General features: G+C 36.8%; 1 long non-coding RNA gene across 4 annotated transcripts in view; it reads right to left on the bottom strand.

The window, feature by feature from the left end:
* Window positions 1-5830: 5830 nt before the first annotated feature.
* LOC138146833 (uncharacterized) overlaps window positions 5831-21100 on the bottom strand; it is a 63469-nt gene continuing 48199 nt past the window's right edge. For 2 of the 4 annotated variants that reach the window (XR_011164611.1, XR_011164612.1), the window contains 3 exons: window positions 13358-13431; window positions 8804-8882; window positions 5831-7247 (listed from right to left, as the gene is read on the bottom strand). This is a non-coding gene — a long non-coding RNA (uncharacterized lncRNA). Of the gene's footprint in view, window positions 7248-8803; window positions 8883-10892; window positions 11110-13357; window positions 13432-21100 lie in introns of all 4 variants that reach the window. The other 2 variants (XR_011164614.1, XR_011164613.1) reach the window with 2 other exon arrangements.

The raw sequence follows: 21100 nt of genomic DNA, 5'->3' as shown, positions 1-21100 counted from the left end.
TCCACCACTGCAATACAAAGATCATTTGTGTGCCATCCCCCCATTCCTTTTCTGGTCACATACCTCTCTAATAATACCTTTAATCACACCTTTTCCTGCCAGCATTGTACAAGAAATACCTAGCATTTGTCTCTCCTTTGCCCTTTGAGTAACCCGTAATTTTAATTTCCTTGATTGCTATGGTATTTTATGATTTATTGCCATATATTATCACCAAATATTGTTGTTGCCCCAGAAACAAGCCTTTTGTCATTGAAAACAATGCAAATTTACCAAATCTAATCTAGTCTGATCTCTTCTTATTCAGTTCTAGACTCAGTTCACTGACCATCTAAACTGTTTCAAAATATAGATAGATAGAAGATAGTACAGAGATATATGTGTATATGTGAATGTGTATATATACACACATACATCTTTGAAATATATATCACATGCACGTATATATATAGATACAGATACATATGTGTATGGTATATGTCTATACATGTGTGTTCATGTGTGTAGAGGGGACCCACTCTTTTGACTATTTTGCCTATTTTACTCTGGATGACAGTCTTCATCCACTTGGTTTTTCCTGTTAGATAAGACTTTTTTGGGAGTAATTATGGATTTCATTATGAAGCTCTGCAGCCAGCATAATGTCATCTACAAACAAGAGCATCCGGAGGCTGTCATCCTCTATGGGGAACACTTCTTGGATCTGGACTATGTGATGGGCATTCTCCATGACAGTGACCCCCGCCTTTGGTTAGCCTATGTTTCCACGCCTCCCTTGATAATAATCAGAGGACCACTGAACAAATTGGGAAACCTTTATAAGTTAAAACTGCACATAAAATAAAGTATATTTATAATATAAGTAGAAAATTAAGAAAATGTATTTCTGATACCTTTTGCATTATATACTGAAGATATGGTTGTTTATGCTTCTCTAAAGTTTTTATTCCCATAAAATACCCCCCAAATATCATTCATCATCATAACTACACAGACTGAATAATGCCTCCCTGATATTAATAAACACTATTCTAAAACCAAGGGTCAGCATGGTATAGTGGTTAGAGAGCAAGCCTTGGCATCAGGAACATCTAGGTAAAAATCCTACATCTGACAAGTATTAGTTTTATGATCATAGGCAGGTCACTTAACTTCTTGCTGCCCCAAGCAACACTCAACTATAAGTTACAGACAAGCTGTTGACCAAGAATTCCCCACCCCTAAAAATACTTAAACCATGGCTATAGTATAAGCAATAAAAAAATGACTTTTTGCACTGATGAATTTAATGGGAGACATATGAATCCTTTGATAATGAGCTACTTTTATACCTATAGAACAGAGTAGATGTAGCCCAAACACCAGTTGGCTTAAAGTGGGCTGAAATGGCAGATGCTGATGCCTCTTGAGTAGGGGAAAGAGGGATAGCATAGGTCAGGCAAGAATTTGAGGCATTAGTCCTTCCTCCTGTGTGAAACATAAAGTTTCCAGTTTTCCCACTGAGTGAGGGATAGCATCTGAGGCCCAGGCAAGCTGCAGGGTTATTTTTTTCCCCCAAAGAAAGTTACAGGCCATTTTCCCACCCCTCCCCCTGAGCCAAGATATTGAGGTTAAAACATACCTACTGAGTAGGTAATGCATTTGGTATTAAAGATCCATCATATGCGTATGTCTTCAGAGCATAATGGTTCCTTTGGAGCTATTATAGGTACGCTGTGAATAGATATTAGGAATAATACACAGAGTGGCTGAAGTAGATCCCATATTAACTACCATCAGACCTTGAACATTATTTGAACTTGACCTCTTTTTTTTTTCTGGGGTTTAATACCTCTATACTTTGTAAACTGAGCACTTTTCAAAGAGAACTCCAGATTCCTACAGAGCTGTCCTGAGGTGGGACTTTGATCTTCCCAAAGCACCTATCTTGTGTTTCTATCACTCGTCTAGTTTAACAAGACTCCCTAGTATGTGAGGTGGGGGGGAAGGGAATGGGAGAAAATTCTTTTATTAAGGCTATAAACCTAACTGACCACAGTGAAGGAATGTGCTGCTTGGGGGTATCCCTTGTTTCCCTAGGAAAGAAAAAGATACAGAAAGTGTGTGTGGGGGGAGGAGTCTTCATGTTAAAACAAAATGAAATATTTATTAAACATGTTACTAGAGTCCCAGGTGGTAAGAAGCAGCCTTGTGGTCTGCTGAAAGGCTTGATCTTTGTTAAGCATTGTGAATGCTGATTTAAATGATTGGGTGAAAGCTGAGGAAGTTATGGCTGAAATTCTGGCTAAAGATGACAGCTCCAGGTTTCAAGTTACATAAAGCTGTCTGAGGGATTAATCCAACAAAGCCTACCCCAGCAGATTGGGTTTCCAAAGGGGTAATCTTCCAATGGGGGCTTCACACTCTTACAGGCTGGCAAAGATTCTTCATTCCTTTGACTTGGCCATATTCATCTTACTCTACAAATACATGTGGTGATTTATATCATGTTTAATTAACTGATGGAGGGCTCCTGTGGTAAAATGGCATCGCATTAAGCTCTGTCCTTATGGCAAATGCGAATCACATCTTTAGCCTTGCAAGAGGGAAATATCATGGGAGTCACTGATGACAGGATGTAGGAATCGAAATCAGGTCCCTCCTGTTGTTTGAGAATCCAGTGAGGGTGGTTGCCATATGCTCATCATTTCCAAGGGAAAAAAATGACAGGATAAAAGAAAGCACTGCTCTAGTTCTTCCAATATGTTCAAATCTCAGATGAAAATGATTGTGTGGCAGTTCTGTACTGAGGCCAAGATTTACATGAAAGTACATATCAAACTTTTCAGAGAGCTTAATGAGAGGGTGTGTTTGTGTGTATGTGTGTATATGCATATGCACGCGCATTTTACACACACACATGGCTGTATATTTAAAACAGTATCTCAGGATTTTTTTTAAAATGGTGAGTGAAAATCTCATACTAGTTAAATACCAGAAGACCATAAGAATAAATGACAAAAATGGGTTGGTGGTGCTAAGATGCAGGTAAGCAAGAAAAATCTATAAGAAAAAAAAGGGGGAGGAAGTCATATATTTTATTTTTTTTCCCCATTAAAAATCTGTGGTAATTTATGTCTAGCACTCAAGTAAGAAGAAATAACTATTACCTCCAAAATTTTTGACAGAGACTCATAAAGTCAGAAAGTTTTCTTGAAAGCATGTGTGAGAAGAGGCTCTGCTTGCTTTCTCACTGCTGCTGGGAACCTTGGCTTTATTCTGTAATGTAAAAGGCTGTCTCTCCAAAACAATCTTTACATGGCCCTCGCAGCTATCTTTAAAACAAGTACAAATAAAGAGTGAATGAGGTTTAAAAATTTCCTGTTGTTTTTTCATCCTTTGTCTTTTCTTCCTGAATAACAACAAAATATGCATTTCCAATGATGATCAACATTTGGAAAGTTTAAAACTTGTTTTCCTGAAATGTGTCTGAAATCACATAGATGTGTGTGTGTCTTAGCTTAATATTTACCCATTCTTATCATTTCACACGAAGCACTGCCATTGTTCAATTAATAATCCTAAAAATTGCACACAGTTTCAGATTATGTTTGTGTGTCATAAAATATCTTTTCTACAAAAATAGCACACTTGGTTCATTTTGTAAGGTGAGGAATTCCAGCTTTTCAATCTTGCCTGTTGTTGTCCCAACTACTTATGTAAGAAATGTTCACCTTGATCCTGAAATCATTAAAATGTAGTAGCTCACCAAGTTCCATTTGGATTTGATCTTTTCTGCTCTCAGATATAGCATTCGTTAGTCTAGAAGTAATTTTGAGCCATGAATTTCTCACAATTAAAAAGTCTCTTAAATGTATAATAAAGTAATAAGTTTAAAATCACCAAGCTGCAGCATAGTTTATCAACAATTCATTTGATTTATTACCTTGGCCTATAATTTTCATAAAACTACAACTGATTTGATTTATATCTGTGGTAGGGTTCAAGCCTTTTCCTAATGATACATTTACAATCTTTGGAGGACAAAGGTTCCCTTCAATTTTGATATTTTATTTCTATTATGTTCTTATTTGTTTGAGATAACACAGCATCTCTCCTTTTCCAAATCTATTTCTTTTAGCAAAAGCTATGTCTTTTGCACAGTTAGCAAACCAAAGATAAACACGTGTAATGATGAACTTGAAATGAAAGGCAATTAATATGAGCCTGATAATATATAACATGCTGGACTTCCAGTAAAATGGGATATGCTTATTTGATTGTTGACTAGTTTTGTCCTTAAATAATGATCTTCTTTTGGCATTTAATGTATATCTGCTCATACTAAATATAATTTATGAATATTTTAACACATGTGTACTCAGTGGGGTGGATTATCATACTGATATAAATAGAATTAATGAGCAGTCAACCTGCCACATGTCGTGACATATGACAGGGCACCTTGAGCCTGGGAATCATTCTTTTAGTTTTATATTAAAGCTCCTCTTCCCATCTGAATTTTTTAAAGCAAGTAATAGATTTAATTTTCCAAATTAGGCATCTTGATTCTAAACCAGCAAAATAGGATTCAGGTTTTGCTGAGAGAGCCTGCTTTGGGACTTGGAGAAACTCTTTTCTTGACAACCTCCAACCCAAATTAACATATTCAAGAAAGGGCCTCAATCCAGCCAAATTTCAGGGACTAGATAATGAATGGGTGGGCAGCTCAGATGTTTTCATTAGAAATTGATAGATATGTTCCTTTTTTTTTTCTCTTCGTTTGTTTCAATGTCACGATTATCTCCGCTTGCTGTCACTAGACCTCTACTAGAACAAAAACTTTCTAAATGGATCTACTGGCTAAATCAGAACTGATGGGCATAGTGCCGGGATAAAGCTACCCTGGAAAACATCCTTTTAACCAGTTATCTGTGCTTCTAGCACACAAAGCAACAATCTGTTAAGCGTGCCTAACAAGATTTTTTTAAAAAAAAAAAGAAATAAACCCAATGGTATAAATCCACCTTCAAATAGGGGGTACTGAGGGCCAAGTCAAGGCATGCAGAATCTTAGCATTTGCCATACTCCAAACTACAAAGAATTATTTAAGGCTAGAGAGAAGCTGAAATTTAAGCTTAAGCTTCATTTTCTCAGGCATCTTGAACAGGGATGGTGGAAGCAAAATAACAAAATTAACATGTTAACTGAATTATCTTCACGAGCTAGCTGCAGTTCATGTTGGAAAACACATCACAGTAAGATTTTCATACTGGGACAGATTTACAGAGACTCATCTGGGTGTTTTGTTTTATTTCTCTTTTTTATAAATTTAACTTTGCCTTTTGTGAACTGCAGAATCTTTGGGGCTCACTCCTTATTCTTAATAGCTCCTTCTTCTCCCCCAAAGTACAGGTAATTTATAGCTCAAACAGGATAGCTCCATAAAATTCTAAAGAAGCAATAGAGTACCAGGTTTGCTCCCAGTCATCCTACTAGACAAGGAGAGCCCACTGTCTATGCCTGGGCCTTGCTGAGCTGCCCAGGAGCACCTCTCTTGGGAAATCTAGCTCTTTCACAGAGATAGAAAAGGGGCACCACCTAGTGCTTTCTCAGAGCAAAGTCTCTTCATGTTGGTTTGACTCTTAGTGGGGCTCTTTGGAAAGCTGACCTCTGATAGAAGAAATGAAAGGGCTGGTTTGGCAAGCATTTTGCATTTGGGGTAGAATCTTTGGATACTTTTGCCTGGATTTCTATGTGAAAATCAGGGACTTACAACAGATTCAAAAGCCATTTTAAGTTTAAGGTAAGATAAACTCAAGTGTTTCCAGATCAGAGTTTTCAGCTTCCCACCCCAGGCCCCATTTTTTTTTTTGATTGTCTGGCTGTTCATTAGGAATAACACCTTTATGTGTCAAGATGCTTATTTCCCCTGTGTAGGTTTTTGCCTCTTCCTTTAATGTTCTGTTGGTTTGTCAGGATTACAAGGAATTTTCATTTCATCTGAGGCGACCAAGGAAAGAAAACAACCTTGAAGCTCTTTTTCAGAAAGAGTCTGCCTGGAGTTCTCCCAGCACACACAATAAAGAGCTTTTATGAAAAATGATTTGTAGCACAAAATTTGTAGCAGTGCAGAAAGATCAAGTTAACCACTCATGCCTCTAGGAAAGAGCCTCGGAAATTTTATCTGATTGAAAAAATGGGTCCACACATAGAAGCTCAAGAATAGAGTATACTAACTTTGATAAAATTTCACAGCAATGAAGGCTGATTATCTGAATGATTGCTTAAAACTTTAAAAAAATAATAATAATATAGGGAAGCACTTCAGTTTTTATAGGGAAAACAGCATCTATAAGAACAGTAGAATAGTAACTTCAAATTATTTGAATTTTGGGATGTATTAGCTATTTGGAAAATTATATTTATCTCAAGCTTTCATTTAAAAAAAAAATTCTTTAGATCTCCGTTGCCAAAGAGTGAATGATTCTGGAACAGAATTAGAAAGCTCATTGTGGACTGGGTAGAAGGCAGAAACGGGAAGGATGACTAACCTGCAAGATGTAACTTTATTAACAAGGGCCTGCTACAGATCCAGAAACTAACTTACTGATTTTGAATTCATCAGGGATCTGCTTATCCAATATGCTACACAATAGAATCAGAACTGTAAACAGACTGTGAAGATACAGATAAAAATGATTACATCTTCTTTTAGTTACCGGCTCACACTGTATGGAACCAATATGACTAAGTAAGAATGGAGGAGATGGGGCAAGATCATAGATAGTATCATGGGCTAGAAATGCCTCTTTTCCAATCCTGAATCCTTAACTGTGGCCTAAAGCAAATCATTTCACCACCATTTCCAGGTCTCCATTTATAAAATCAACAAAAACCTTATATCCATTATTTGCTTGGGAATCATGAGAATAATATACGTAAAGCACTTTGAACAATTTTAAAAGTTCTTCTATCCTTAGTCATTTATTGCTATAATTCCAGATATAGATTAGTGGCTTATTTAAAATTAAGTTTTAAAAATGTATACTAAGAAAAGGAGGGATACCCTGAAAATGGATTTATTCCCTAAGCTGGCAAGAAAAAAATCTTAAGAAAATTATTTCTTTGTGAACTTCCTGGGTATAAAATATACATCTTTTAGGTTTAAGATGGATGAAATCTTGTCTTGACAGGTTTCAGATCCACTGGAATTGATTTGATGAAGTCATTTAAAATTCCCAAGCCTGTTGCTTTCCAATCTGTACCTGCAGAATAAGGGAAGGATGTGGTTATTTAATTTGCCTCTTAAAAAAAAAAAGCAGTTGGTTTTGCATGCAAGTTGAATTTCCTAACTCTTGCAAGGGTCTCCAAAATTTTGGTCAGTCTTTTTAAAAAAAAATTTTTTTTTAATTACCTCCAATGTCTTTCTTTTTCCCCTAACTCCCTCCCTCCCTGCCTGGTTTTTCTGAATACCATAGTTCATAGTGAAACCCCCTTGATAATAAGGACAGCACAGGAGTGATAATGTATTTTCTTTCCTTCCCGTCAATGGTAGCACTTGAGCCAGCAATGTGTGCCAGCTCAGTGGCAGAAGGATGCTTTAATATTTTCTAGAGGTAAAAGGACCAGTTCAATTTACTGCCTTGGCCAACTCAGCAGTTTCATTCAGTTATGGCAAAGAAATGGATGTTTTAAACAAAGTTAAAACAAAAAGGGGGAGGGGGGGAGAAGAATCGGCCTCTTGGTTTGCTGAGTTTTGTGTCATGAAACCAAGGAAAATTGATTTCTTCTCCTCTCCTTAGAAAATACTAGAGCTCTCCACAAAGCAAATAAGGAGTTAAAATGAGTAATATCAAATAAAAGCAGAGGCCTTAAAGAAACAACAGGCGATTTATTCCTATGGTAATGTAGGCTCTCTGTGGAGTAAGTAATGGGGGACCATCGAATAATACATTTATCCTTCCTGGGTAGTTGCTGATCCTTTCCATTCACCTTTGATAGCAAAAAGAAATGCCTCATCCATAGTGAAGCTGGCATTGGTGCTTAGGAAGCCTCAGCCACTTAGAGTGCCCGTGTGTCGAGACAGTCCTAATACTCCCATTTTTAATGGACAGCGCATCATCCTGCTAAGGTAATAAACCTGAAACTAAACAATAGTTCTATCCAAATACATGTTATTTTAAGGAGAGGGTCAATGTGATTTGTTAGCTTACAAGAGCAAGGGAGAGACTATTTGCTGGAGTTTAAATAAAATTGATTTTCTCAGCTTCAGGACCCAGATCATTCATTGTGCTAACAGTGTTTCAAGCCCCACTGAATATACAATTTATAAAACTCGGTATCTATTTTTTTGAAGATGCCTTGTTTGCTGATGTTAATTCCATCTCACTCTGTGGTTCAGTAACTTCACATTAAAAAAAAAAAACTGAGGTAAACTACACTGGACCTTGTGTTAGGCTAGGGACCAAGAGAGCCATGTCTCTGTTAATAGTCACTAAACATTTATTAAGTTCCTACTATGTGCCAGGCACTGTGCTAAGCTCTGGGGATACAAATATATATTTTTTAAAAATACAAGCCCTACCCTCAAGGAACTTAGAATTTAATTGGGGAAAACACACAAAAGGAAGCTTAAAAGGGGTGGGGAAGGAAGGAGAAGAATGAAAAAGTCAGTCAGAGAAGTCTCAACATAGGACAGCCAGGTGAGAAATAAGGGAATGTCTGAGTTAAGCTCTCTCCTTAAATGGAGGTTTGGATTTCATGGTCCCACCCTCCAATCAAATCAAAGAGGCAGAGAAAGATGATGAGGTGGAGATCTTACTTCTGTAAGGTTATGATGAGGTTATGTCATTGCTGAGCTTCCTGGGCATGGTTGATAAGTCAGTTAGTGTTAGAATAGCCTGGTGGGGAGATTAGATAAGAAGTTTAACCAATATAACTCAGTTTATCTATAAGTAAAATTAGAATAATGCTGTTTATTCCATAAAGGTACTATAGAGATTAGTTTAGTAATACTTCTAGTTCTTTTCAGAATACAATGACTATCATTTGAAATAAATTGAGGGAAAAGAAAAATTAGAAGCAGTAGTTAGATAAAGCAAATTTCCAGTAAGTGAATTGGAGGTCATTCCATTTCTATGCATTTCCATTCTATTTCTAAAACAACACTACTATCTACAAAAGATGGATGAGATAAAGGTCAGAGCTCTATAGGTTAATGCTTGCCCATGGTTTATCTATCTGGAGTTAGAGAAAATGTTAACAATGAGACAGGATATGAATCTGACTGAGCTTGGTCCATTAACAGCTAATCAAAGTCTCTTACTATGGAATTTCTCATACTATGATAAAAAGGCACCAATAAGATAATGTAGACATAAAACCTTTCTCCATTATTGGGTCATTTTGAATATTTAAGTGTTGAAAATTACTAAATAAAACAATTAAAGAACATAGGAAAAAGCAAAATTCTCTCTAAAATCACTGAGGTTATTGTCACCCTTTCTCAGATAATAGCAACAAGACCAATAATAATAATGGCTGGCATTATACACAGTAATGGCCACATTGTGTGATGACTAACTTTGATGGACTTGGCTCTTCTTAGCAATGACAGGTGCTAAGACAACTCCAACAGACTCATGATCTCATGATGGAAAAATGCTATCCATATCCAGAGAAAGACTTTCAGGGTCTAAATGAAGATTGAAGCATACTATTTGCTCTCTTTCTTTTTTGTTTAGTTTTGTTTCTTCTTTCTCATGGTTCATTTCATTGGTTATAATTCTTCTTTACACCATGACTAATGTGAAAATATGTTTAAAATGAATATGTATGTAGAGGCTATATCAGATTATATGCCATTTTGGAGAGAGGGGAAGGGAAGGAGGGAGAGAAAATTTAAAATTTCAAAGCTTGTAGAACTGAATATTGTAAACTAAATATAAATTTAAAAAATAAAATAATAGCTGGCATTTATATAGTGCTACAAATGCATTATCACATTTGATACAACTTTGAAGAGCAACTACTACAAATATTATTATATCATTTTTATAGTTGAGAAAATTGAGGATTACAGGAGTTATTATATGACTTGCCCAGGGTCACATATCAAAGAGCAAAATTCAAATCTGGTTCTCTCCTGACTCACTGTACCAACCTACCCTCAGTAGAAATCTATGAAAAAGGTTAGAAAGTTTATTAAAATGAGAGCCTGAAAAGGAATGCTTTTAATGAAGAGTATAACATATTAGTAAAAGGAGTAAGGCTTATTGACAGTTATCAACAATAAACAAGATCATTATACAAGATTACTTCTTCCTTTTTCTTAGACATAACTGGTATACCTTATCAAGATGAATATTCAGGGCATTATTTTGCTCTGCTTTTTATTTAAATTTTTTTGCTAATATAGTCCATTTCCAGGGAAGCTAGGTGGTGCAGTGAGTTAAGTCCCGGCCCCGGAGTCAGGAGGACCCGAGTTTGGTTCCGGCCTCAGACACTTAACACCCACACACACACACACACACAACTATCCATGTAACCTTGGGCAAGTTACTTAACCCCAATTTCCCTCCAAAAGGCAAAAAAAAAATCTTTGGGGCGGCTAGGTGGTGCAGTAAGAGCGCCGGCTCCAGAGTGGGGAGGACCCAGAATCGGTTCCAGCCTCAGATACTTAACACCCACATACACAAAAAAAAACTGGCAGTGTAACCTTGGGCAAGTTACTTAACCCCAATTGCTTTAATATATATATATAGTCCATCTCCACTGTTCCATCTTTGATTCCTCATCATGGTGTGAAGACCCCTGGGTACTCAAATGCTTTGCTAAAATAGCATAAGCTCAACCAGATCTTAAGCTGAAAATGCTTATATTTAAAGCCCAGGAATAAAAGAAGAACTTACCTATCTAAAATGAGAGAGCCTTACTGCCAGAATATTAAGCATATGGTGATTATTTCTTTTCCAACACATAGAGATGGAAGGATTTCAATCCATATCAATAGAAAGAATACCAATGCTGATGAAATCATGAATCTTATGAAGCATTAATGGATCTATATTATCTCTTATAATACAGAAATGCCTTCAATCTTCTGAGGGAAGAGGTAGGATAAAAATTCTAAGAAAATAAAAAATAAAATGTGGGTGAGGAGAAGATTGTTCCCTGGCTAAATCCCCAGAGAAGTATATAATCACAAAAAATAAGGAGAAGATATTGAGGTGTTAAACTAAGTATAGAAATGCTTTTCTTCCCCTCTTCCTCTACAAAGTGTGAAAAATGTCTGATTTAATTGGTAGGAGAACATAGTCATTAACTGAGGGGGTAGGGGGGGACTGGCTATGCCTCTTGGTAGTCCTTAAAAAGCAAGTATGTAGCTCTGCAATTACCCCAGATGTGAAGCAGAAGTAGAGGAAGAACCTAATCTTTGAAAGGGAATTGTTTTTCTCATCTTGGAGAAGGAAAAGATGGGATCTTGATCTCTTGATTTCTCTCTCTCTCCTCAGAGTTATAGGGGGGATGTTTTGTAGCTGCTAATCTTCCTATGTCATGCTTTAAGCTTATTGTGCCTACCAGTTGACTTACCAATAGAAGCTGGGGTGCTTGTGATCTATAATAGTGGGGGGAGACCATATTCTAAAGCAATCCCCTTGAAATCCATGGAAATGGTAGTCACTCCCACAGGGGCCAAACCTGCAAACTCATGTGTGTTGAATTGTGGGGGTAGACCGGGGGAGCAACACAAAAATATCAACTTGTCATAATGTCACAAAACATAGTAGAAAAGGTGCACTAAACATTATCCCTTCAACTAGTTAATTTTTAGGTATCTTCTATCAGATAATTTATTTTGTGCATTTTTTGCAGCAAAAATAAGCATTTGTAGAATCTCTGAATGGGATTGAATGGATCTTAGAGAAGGAAAGGTCCAGATGTTAACCTTATAACTGTATTCAAGTATTTGAGGGGAAGCCATATGAAAGAGGAATTGGACTTAATCTATTTGTCCCTACAGGTCTAAACCAGGAGCAATGTGTGGAAGTTTCAAAGAAGGAAACTTAGGTTTAATATCAGGAAAAAATTCCTAATAATCAGAGTTCTCCAAAGGTGGAATGGACTGTCCCACGAGGTGATAGGTTCTACCCACTGGAGGTCTTTGAGGAGAACCTAGATAACCACTTATCCAGCATGACAAATTAGGACTTCATTTCATGTATTGTACTAGATGACTGTGGTTGGACTAGAACTGTGGTTGTATGTATGCATTCATTTCATGTATTGGACTAGAACTGCAGTTCCTTCCAAAATTAAAATTTATGATTATGTGACTCTGGCTCATCTTCCAATTGGACTTTACTCAAGACAGTTTTTATGACACTATAGTGATGACACTGAGCCCCAGAACACTATGGGGACTTTTCAATAACATCCATGTTCCCTTAAAAAAATAGTTGTCCAGTCATCCACGAAGGAAAAATAAAGTGGATGAAGAGTAAATATTGCAGAGATTATTATATCCAGTTGGATAAGTAGCTCATTAAATTCATCCATTAATATATCTCAGGCAGGAGCTACAAAGAGTCAATGAACTATACCCAGAATTGAATAGAAAAAATAAAAGATCACACTAGTTCTAATTTGTGTAAGTGCACATCATTTTTAATTATCTAAAGCTGCAGACTACCACAAGCCTATCTTTGTAACAGTAATATTCTCCTGGAAATATTGTATGACTGTGGGACATAGACCATGTCCTCAAAAGAATCACAAGTAACCTGAAAGATAATGGAAAGAGGAATGATGGGTACAAACTTGCTCTAGGATATCAAGATAACTTCTGTGTACATATTAAATGGCATCAAATTTATCATCAGTGAAATTTATGGTTGGAAAAGGAAGTAGACCAAATTTGTAGCAAAAGTTAGGCATAATAGAAGAAGAGAAACCTAGGTGTTTTACTGGCATCCACAAACTATTAAAATAACCTGAGTAAAGTTTCCAAAACCCTGGGATAGCCTCCTTGGTAAACTTATGAAAAGACAGGAAGATAAAAGGCTTGGAAGGGTCATGATCTGAGCTGGTGGAGGAAGAACCCATAGCCATCATGCTTATGGGACAACAAACACATTGAAGCATTATCTGAAGGCAATTTTTAACCTCAGGTTAACTCACTAATGCTCTCAAGATTGTAAAGTAAGAGGATAAGTTACCAGCCATGTGGTCTTGAACAAATAGCCTAACTTTTCTGAGTCTTATTTTCCTTGTCTGCAAAATAAGAATAGAATCTTATGATTCATACCCAAAAAAGCCCTTAAGAGTTAATACAGTTCAACCACCTAATAATTCAAATCAGGAAACTGATACTGACCTTCTAGATTTCAGAATCATACTATATTACTATTTCATCCTAGAACTTCCCACAGCACCTGGGTCTTCCTTGCCCTGGAAAATGATATATAAGAAAAACAATTAAAATTTTATATAAGTGTAAATTATGTTGATTGTCTTAATTATTATTCATCTCACTATCATTTTTGATAAAGTGATATATAACTATGCTATGTTTCTAGTTTTTCATTTCACAATCTGTGATGTTTGATAAATGTTGATTACTTAAAGGTAGCCCATTTGTAATTTCTGGTGGCTTTGACTCACACCTGAATTGCTTTCATGAACTCTCCTATTTCTTTAAATAGTAAGGAATCTGTATGACTTGTTCATTCATTCATTCAATGCTTTTCTGTTGACATGTTGGCTGAGTTCATTTGTATATTAAATGTGTGTATTTGTGTATACATATATGTGTACATATCTCTCTATGTGTGTATTATATCTTTGCCAAGAAAATCCTCAAAATAGGGTCATGGAGAGTGTGACACAACTGAAATAACTCAACAATAACAACAAATAATGTTGTAGGGAAGATAGATAGCAGAGTAGATAGAGTGCAAGACCAGGAGTCTGGAAGATCCATGTTCCTGAGTTCAAGTCTGGTCTCAGATACTTAGTAGGTGGGTGACCCTAGGCAAATCACTTAACCCTGTTTGCGTCAGTTTCCTCATCTGTAAAATGAGCTGGAGAAGGAAGTGGCAAGCCATTCCAATATTTTTGCTAAGAAAACTGCAAATGTGGCCACAAAGAGTCAGGCTTGACTAAAAACTGACTGAACATTAGGTTGTAAGGTCACCTTCTATAGGCTCACTGAAAACAACTTTGACACATCTCCAATGACAGACAAGAAAAAAAAAGGGATAATATTGCGTCTCATCCTGTTCTCACATAGTTTTATGTATTCTCCTAGGTTATAATATTTTAAGTTTTTTGAGTTTTGGGAATGGAGAAATCTATTTGAAATGTTATTTTAAAATTTTTATGGATCAATGTTGTACCTGTGTCATTGTAGCTAACAATTCTATTTGTGATAATGGTCCAATTTAAATAGTTTATTGGATGAATCATCAACAATAATTTAAAGTCTATATTTGAAGCATTATGATTTACTTTCCATTAATGAAAGATATCAAGCTTTTAGTGTATAATTTTTAGGTACCATGTTGTGTCTTGCTAGGTATTTATTCGGTAGGTGCTAAAATTTTGCAACCAATACTGAGGCATTACACTATTTCCACCTTTTCCTCTTCATATAACCTGCACTAATCAATAAATCTGGGCTTTTTAAGGGTAGCCCATATGTAATTTCTGGTGTCATTCATCTGGCACTGGATTTCCATAAAAAAAATACCCTCTATTTTTTTTATCTTTAAAAAAATCAGTTAGCCATGTGACCAATGCTCATTTGTCAACATATTTTCGATTGAGTCCAAATATATGTTACACTTAGAGGGCTTTGGGATTCAACTCTTTGATGTGGGCCATTTCATGGGTCCTATCCAGAGGGAGACTACTTCCAGTTACATTAAACAAATCCCTTGCAGTATACCTATTTTTCAGTCTTTCTTTTTATTGGTGAAATTATGCCTGCATGTTCCAAAAGTATTTCTACAAGTTTTTGTAACAACAAGCAAAAAAGGATTTTTTGCTGCTTTTTTTCTGGATGAGTTTTAACCCATCAAGTGTCCTGCATTGAGTCTTGCCTTTGATTGAATCAAGCATCTTTGATTGAATCAAGCGTCTTTCATTGGAAACAGTATATATTGTATTGCTTCTAGGGAAAGAAGAGAGTAGAGAGAGCAGAACTGAGAGAGAGAGAAGGAAACATGAGTGAACTTGAGGAACTCACTTGTGGGGAGGCCTAACAGAAAGAATGTTGGTGATGTCATGCTTCATCTGTTGATCTGTGTTGATTTCTCAGACAGTTGTCCTGTCTGTTAATCTGTGTTAATTCCTTAGACAGATGCCCTATCTGTTGGTCTTTATAAGCAAATTGAGCTGAAGAGAAGAGATCTATGCACAGGAAGGAGGCTTAGCTTAAGCCCTTTTTGAGAGTTGTTGAAGTGAATTGAGAAGATGGTGCTGGTAATTTGTATAAATACTGCTGTAGTTCTGTTAAACTTTGTTTTCCCAGAAACAGAAGCTGCAGGCAGGAACTCCTGGAGCCTGCTGTTGGACAGAAGCAGGAAGAGTTTGGAATGGAGTAGTCCCTGTGAGCTGAGACATGGAGCAGGAGCAGAAAGCTGCCTACATGTGAATCCAGGAGAGAGTTGTGTGAATTCAGCCAAGAGTTGGGAGCAGTCAGCCCAAAGAGGAAGAGTCATGGGACTTGGAAGTCAACCTTGAGTCGACAAAAGAGGACTTTACTTGGATGCTTGGTATTGATTAAGGAGATTATTCTTACTGTGACCTAGGAATGGATGGTATGGTCATTTCTGTTACCCCTTAAGGATGTGTTGTGTAGGGAAGACCCTAGCCTAGGATCCCTTGATTTGGGGGATGCAATGATATATACTGTATAGTGTGTTGTGCTAGGGAAGTCTCTAGCTTAGGACCCCCTAATTGTGTAAACAAGTATTTGGGGAAATGCTACTGAATGCAATAATATATCTATGCATACAACACACAACACACACACATATATACACATACACACACACACACACACACACACACACACATATATATGTAGAGATATGTTTTGCTTAAGGATGTTATTAATGTTATGCTTTACTTTACTGAACAATGTGCAGTTCTGAATAGAGAGTTCATTATACTATGCATTTAGACCTTTGAAATTATTCACAACAGCAGTCCTGAGGTGCACTGCCATGACTGGCATTACTGTTTTTAACTAGTTTCTAATGTAATCATAGAATATCTAGCTGTTTACTTCCTCCCTTTTGACTACAATTTATTCATCTTTACAAAGTTTTATCATGATCATTCTTTTTGTTCCTCTCTCTATACTCACATTTTTTTTTGGTGGAATTAATATAGAAATGGTCCTGGGACTGTCACTATCATGCTATTACTCTTGAATTTAATTTTTATAGATTATTGTAGATAAAATAACTTTAGATATTGTTGTAAAACATGATGCTGACTTTCTCAGAGCCATTTCTATGTTCCACAAAAAAATAGGTGAAAAGAAGAAGAATGATGATAAACCTATGGAAAAATGAATATTTCTTAGTCAAAAGGGAAGAAGTAGATTTCTAGATTTCTCAGATCACAGTAGAAACTGGTCAATTAAACACTATTACAACCATCATTTCCCCAGGCCAACTGGCTATATAAATAAGAGATCTTAAGAGATATCAATCTTAGGAAAAGCCATGTAATTTAGAAAATAACTCTGCCTTTAAGTAAGGGATGGAAGTAAGGGAAAACAGCAAAGTCAAATATAAAGAATTAGGATAGAAATATATAAATTATATATAAAGATTAGGAACTTTTAGGACCCTTGATCTTTTTCTCATTAGTCTGTAGAGTTAAATTGACTAAAAATTTATTGCTCTCTAGAAAATATTCATTTGGAACACAGCAAGAAAAGGTTAGACCTAAGGACATAGTGGAATTTTTCCAGCTTTCCTTCAAAATTTGCACTAAAGAAATTTATATTTATATTATAGACATCCTTTTAGAATGTAGAAATTTGTAAATAAAAGAATAAAATCTAACTAACTTCACAAAGTCTTTAACTACAATAGGAATACCTTTAGTAGCACTACTAAGAAGCTGCCACATTAGAAAGATAACAGGAAGATTAAATTTAACTCAACTAAGGTGCCTCATATAACAACATAAGTGAAACAATTAGACTTCTTGGTATATGAACAAAGACAATACCTTTAACCCTACTTATAATGGTATTTACATGTGAATAAGCCAGAGAAAAATAAATCAAATTACAAGGCTCATTTTCCTGTAAAGTGAGATTTGAACTTTTCCGTGTCTGAATTCCTCAGATTGTATCTGGCAAAGAAGAAACCTTCATGTGTGATTAAAATAGTAGGCAATCTGACCCTCAAAGAGCAGAACTAGTAACAATAGGCAGAAGGTGAAAAGAAGTAGATTTCATCATGACTGAAGAAAAAACTTTAATAATTCGAGTGATCTTAAAGTGGAAGGAGCTGCCCCAAAGGTCATGGAACCCTTATCATTACAGACCTTTAAGCAGTTAGTAAATAAGCATTTCTTAAGTGTTTTCTGTATTCCAGGCATTGGGCTGTGTTGAAGATACAAAGAAAGACAAAACCAAAGTGCCTGCCCTTAAGACAGACACGCTTGGAGAGAGACATGCAAATAACTATACACAGAAGATACAGTAATTACGGAATGTAATCTCAAAGAGATTTCTTAGATATGCTGTGTAGGGATGTGGTTTTTTTCAGTTATAAGTTACACTGGATATTATATGAGGTCCCTTCCAACTATAAACTTCTGTGACTCCATGTTTCAGTGATTATTTGTTATCTTACAATGAGCAAAAATTCTTCGCTAGTTATGCCATCCCTTCTTTCCTTATGTGTCTTCTCTCCATTGCTTTTGAGGAAAAACATATGGCCCTGGGGCACTGAGCTCAATGACACTACCTTAAAAAGGCTGAGCCAGGAAGGAGCCAAGATGGCAGCACAGAAGCAGGAAGACTCCCTGTGCTCCCCCCATAACCACCTCAAATACCTACAAAAAATGATTCTAAACAAACTTTAGGGCTACAGAACCCACAAAGTGACAGAGAGAAACAAAGACCCTGCTGAAGACAGCCTGACAGACCAGCAGGAAGGGTTGATCACAGTCCATTGGGAGCAGAGTCCAGCCCCACATGAGTCCAAGGTTTTAGCCCCAGGGTAGCCTGACCAGCCATGGCTAGAGGGATGTCGGGAGAGTGGATCACCAGCAGCTGTGGTGGTTTCCAGAAATATCAACCCATAAATGCCAAAGACAAAGTGAGAGGTCAGTGCAGTGTGGACTTTGGGAACAGGGAGTCCAGATTTCAGTCTGTTCTGACCTCTATCACCTGGAAAGAGAAGCAGCTGAGGTGTGGCTGCTGCCACTGCTGTGTGGCTGCTTCAGAGCTCTTGGCCTGCAGATTGTAGGGGGACCAAGCAACCAGTTTGAGGGGTAATCACTCTTACTTTAGACTGCTTGCATCTGGATTGCTGTCTAGGGTGGAGGTCCTGGGGTATGTGACCAGTTTGCTAGAGCCAGTGGAGGCTTCTGAGAGGGCACGCAACTAATACCTCTGGCAGCTAAGAAAACCCCCGCGATTTGGGACAAAGCTTTCCTCTCTAGAAGCAGAGTTCTACTGTGGCAAAAAGCTCAAAAGCCAAGTAATTGTGTGGCAACATAAGCAAGCAAAGGAAGCAAAGCAAGCACAGCAATCCAACTTTGGACTCCTTTTTTGGGGATGAAAAGGATGAAATCATGGAACAGGAGGAAGACAATGAAGTGAGAACTCCTGCACCAAAAGCTTCCAAGAAAAATATGAGCTGCTTACAGGCCATAGAGGAGATTAAGAAGGTTTTGAAAAATTGGGAAGAGAAATGAGAACCATGCAAAAAAATTATGAAAAGAGAGTCAAGAGCCTGACTGAAGAAAATAACACCTTAAAAAAAGACTAACTCAAATGGCAAAAGAGGCTCAAAAAGGCAATGAGGAGAAGAATGCCTTAAAAAGCAGATTTTGCCAGATAGAAAAAGAATCTCAAAAGATCACTGAAGAGAATAATTCCTTCAGAATTAGACTGGAGCAAATGGAGGCTAGTGGCTTTATGAGAAATCAAGATATTATTAAATAGATGCAAAAGAATGAAAAAAATAGAAGGCAACGTGAAATATCTCATTGGAAAAAAACACTGACCTGGAACATAGATCCAGGAGAGATAATTTAAAAATTATTGGACTACCTGAAAGCCATGATCAAAAAAAAAAAAAAACCTAGAAATCATCCTTCAAGAAATTCTCAAGGAAAGTTGCCCTGATATTTTAGAACTAGAGGGCAAAATAGAGGATGAAAGAATCCACCTATCACCTCTTGAAAAAGATCCCAAAAAGAAAACTCCTAGGAATATTATAGCCAGGTTCCAGAGTTCCCAGATCAAGGAGAAAATATTGTGAGAAGCCAGGAAGAAACAATTTGAATATTGTGGAAACACAATCAGGATAACACAGGATCTGGTAGCTTCTACACTGAGGGATCAAAGGGCTTGGAATATGATATTCTGGAGGTCAAAGGAGCTGGGATTAAAACCAAGAATCACCTACCCAGCAAAATTGGGTATAATGTTTCGGGGTAAAATATGGTCATTCAATGGAATAGAGGACTTTCAAGCATTCTTGATGAAAAAAACAGAGTTGGATGGAAAATTTGACATTCAGATACAAGAAGCAAGAGAAGTATAAGAAGGTAAACAGGGAAAAGAAATCATAAGGAATTTATCGATGTTGAACTATTTACATTTCCACATGGAAAAATGATAATTGTAACTTATGAAACTTTTCTCAGCATGAGAACAGTTGAAGGGAATATAAATGTATGTATACATACGTATGTATACATACATACATATGTCTATATAGGAGGGTATATGGGCATATGAATACATATGTGAGTGTGTGTATATATGTGTACAGGTATACATAGATAGAGGGCACAGGACCACCAGTTGAATAGGAAGGGATGATACTTAAAAAGTGAAATTGAGAGGTGAGAGAGGAATATAATGAGAGGAGATGGGGAGAGACAGAATGGGGTAAATTATCCCATATAGAAGAGGTAAGGGAAAACTGTTACAATAGAGGGGAAGAACAGGAAGGCAAAAGGGAATGGGTCAACCTTACTGTCATTGAATTTGGCTTAGGGAGGAAATGGTATATACACTAAATAGGGTATCTCACCCTACAGGAGAGTAGAGGGGAAAGGGATGAGACAGGAGATGATAGAGGGGAGGGCAGGTTGGGGGGAAAGGGAAGCTGGAAGCACACACTTCTGAAAAGGGCCAAAGTAGAGAACAGAACAAGTAGGGGGAAGGATAGGATGGCGGGAAATATAGTCAATCTTTTACAATACACCCACTATGGAAATGTTTTGCATAGCTACACATGTACAACTTATATTGAATTGCTTATCTTCCCAGTAAAGTGGGTGATGAGGGAGGAAGGAAAAGAATCTGGAATCCAAAGTTTTAAAATAAAATGTTTAATATATATTAATATACATTATATGCAACTGGGAAATAAGATACACAGGTACTGGGGTATAGAGTTCCATCTTGCCCTACTGTAAAGTTGGAGGAGGTATGGGGGAACATATAGAAGAGAGCAGATTGGGGGAGGGGGTATACAGTGGGATCCTTGTTTTGGGGTGGTGGGTAGGGTAAAGACAGGGAGGCAAATTGTAACTCAAAATCTTGCGGAAATGAATGATGTAAACTAAAAATAAACATAAAATTCAATTTAAAAATTAAAATTAATTAAAAAATAAAATTAATGAGCCAGGGTTAGCTTCTGGTATCACCCTGGAATCTCCCATGCAGCAATATATATATAGCATGTAATCTAAAAACAAAGAACTCTTGTCCCAACTCTGTGGTCCATTATTCAGACTCCATAGTTCTTTTTCTGGAAATGCTTAGCAATTTCCATCATGAGTCTTTTGGAATTGTCTTGGACTATTGTGTTTCTGAGAAGAGCTAAGTTTATCATAGTTGATCATC

Source organism: Petaurus breviceps, unplaced genomic scaffold (assembly GCF_028583685.1).
Source record: "Petaurus breviceps papuanus isolate PSGF00001 unplaced genomic scaffold, PetGlider_PUasm1.0 90775, whole genome shotgun sequence".
Classification (NCBI taxonomy): Eukaryota; Metazoa; Chordata; class Mammalia; order Diprotodontia; family Petauridae; genus Petaurus; species Petaurus breviceps.
The sequence above is the reverse complement of the archived record's forward strand: the minus strand, read 5'-3'. Positions and strand labels throughout refer to the sequence as shown.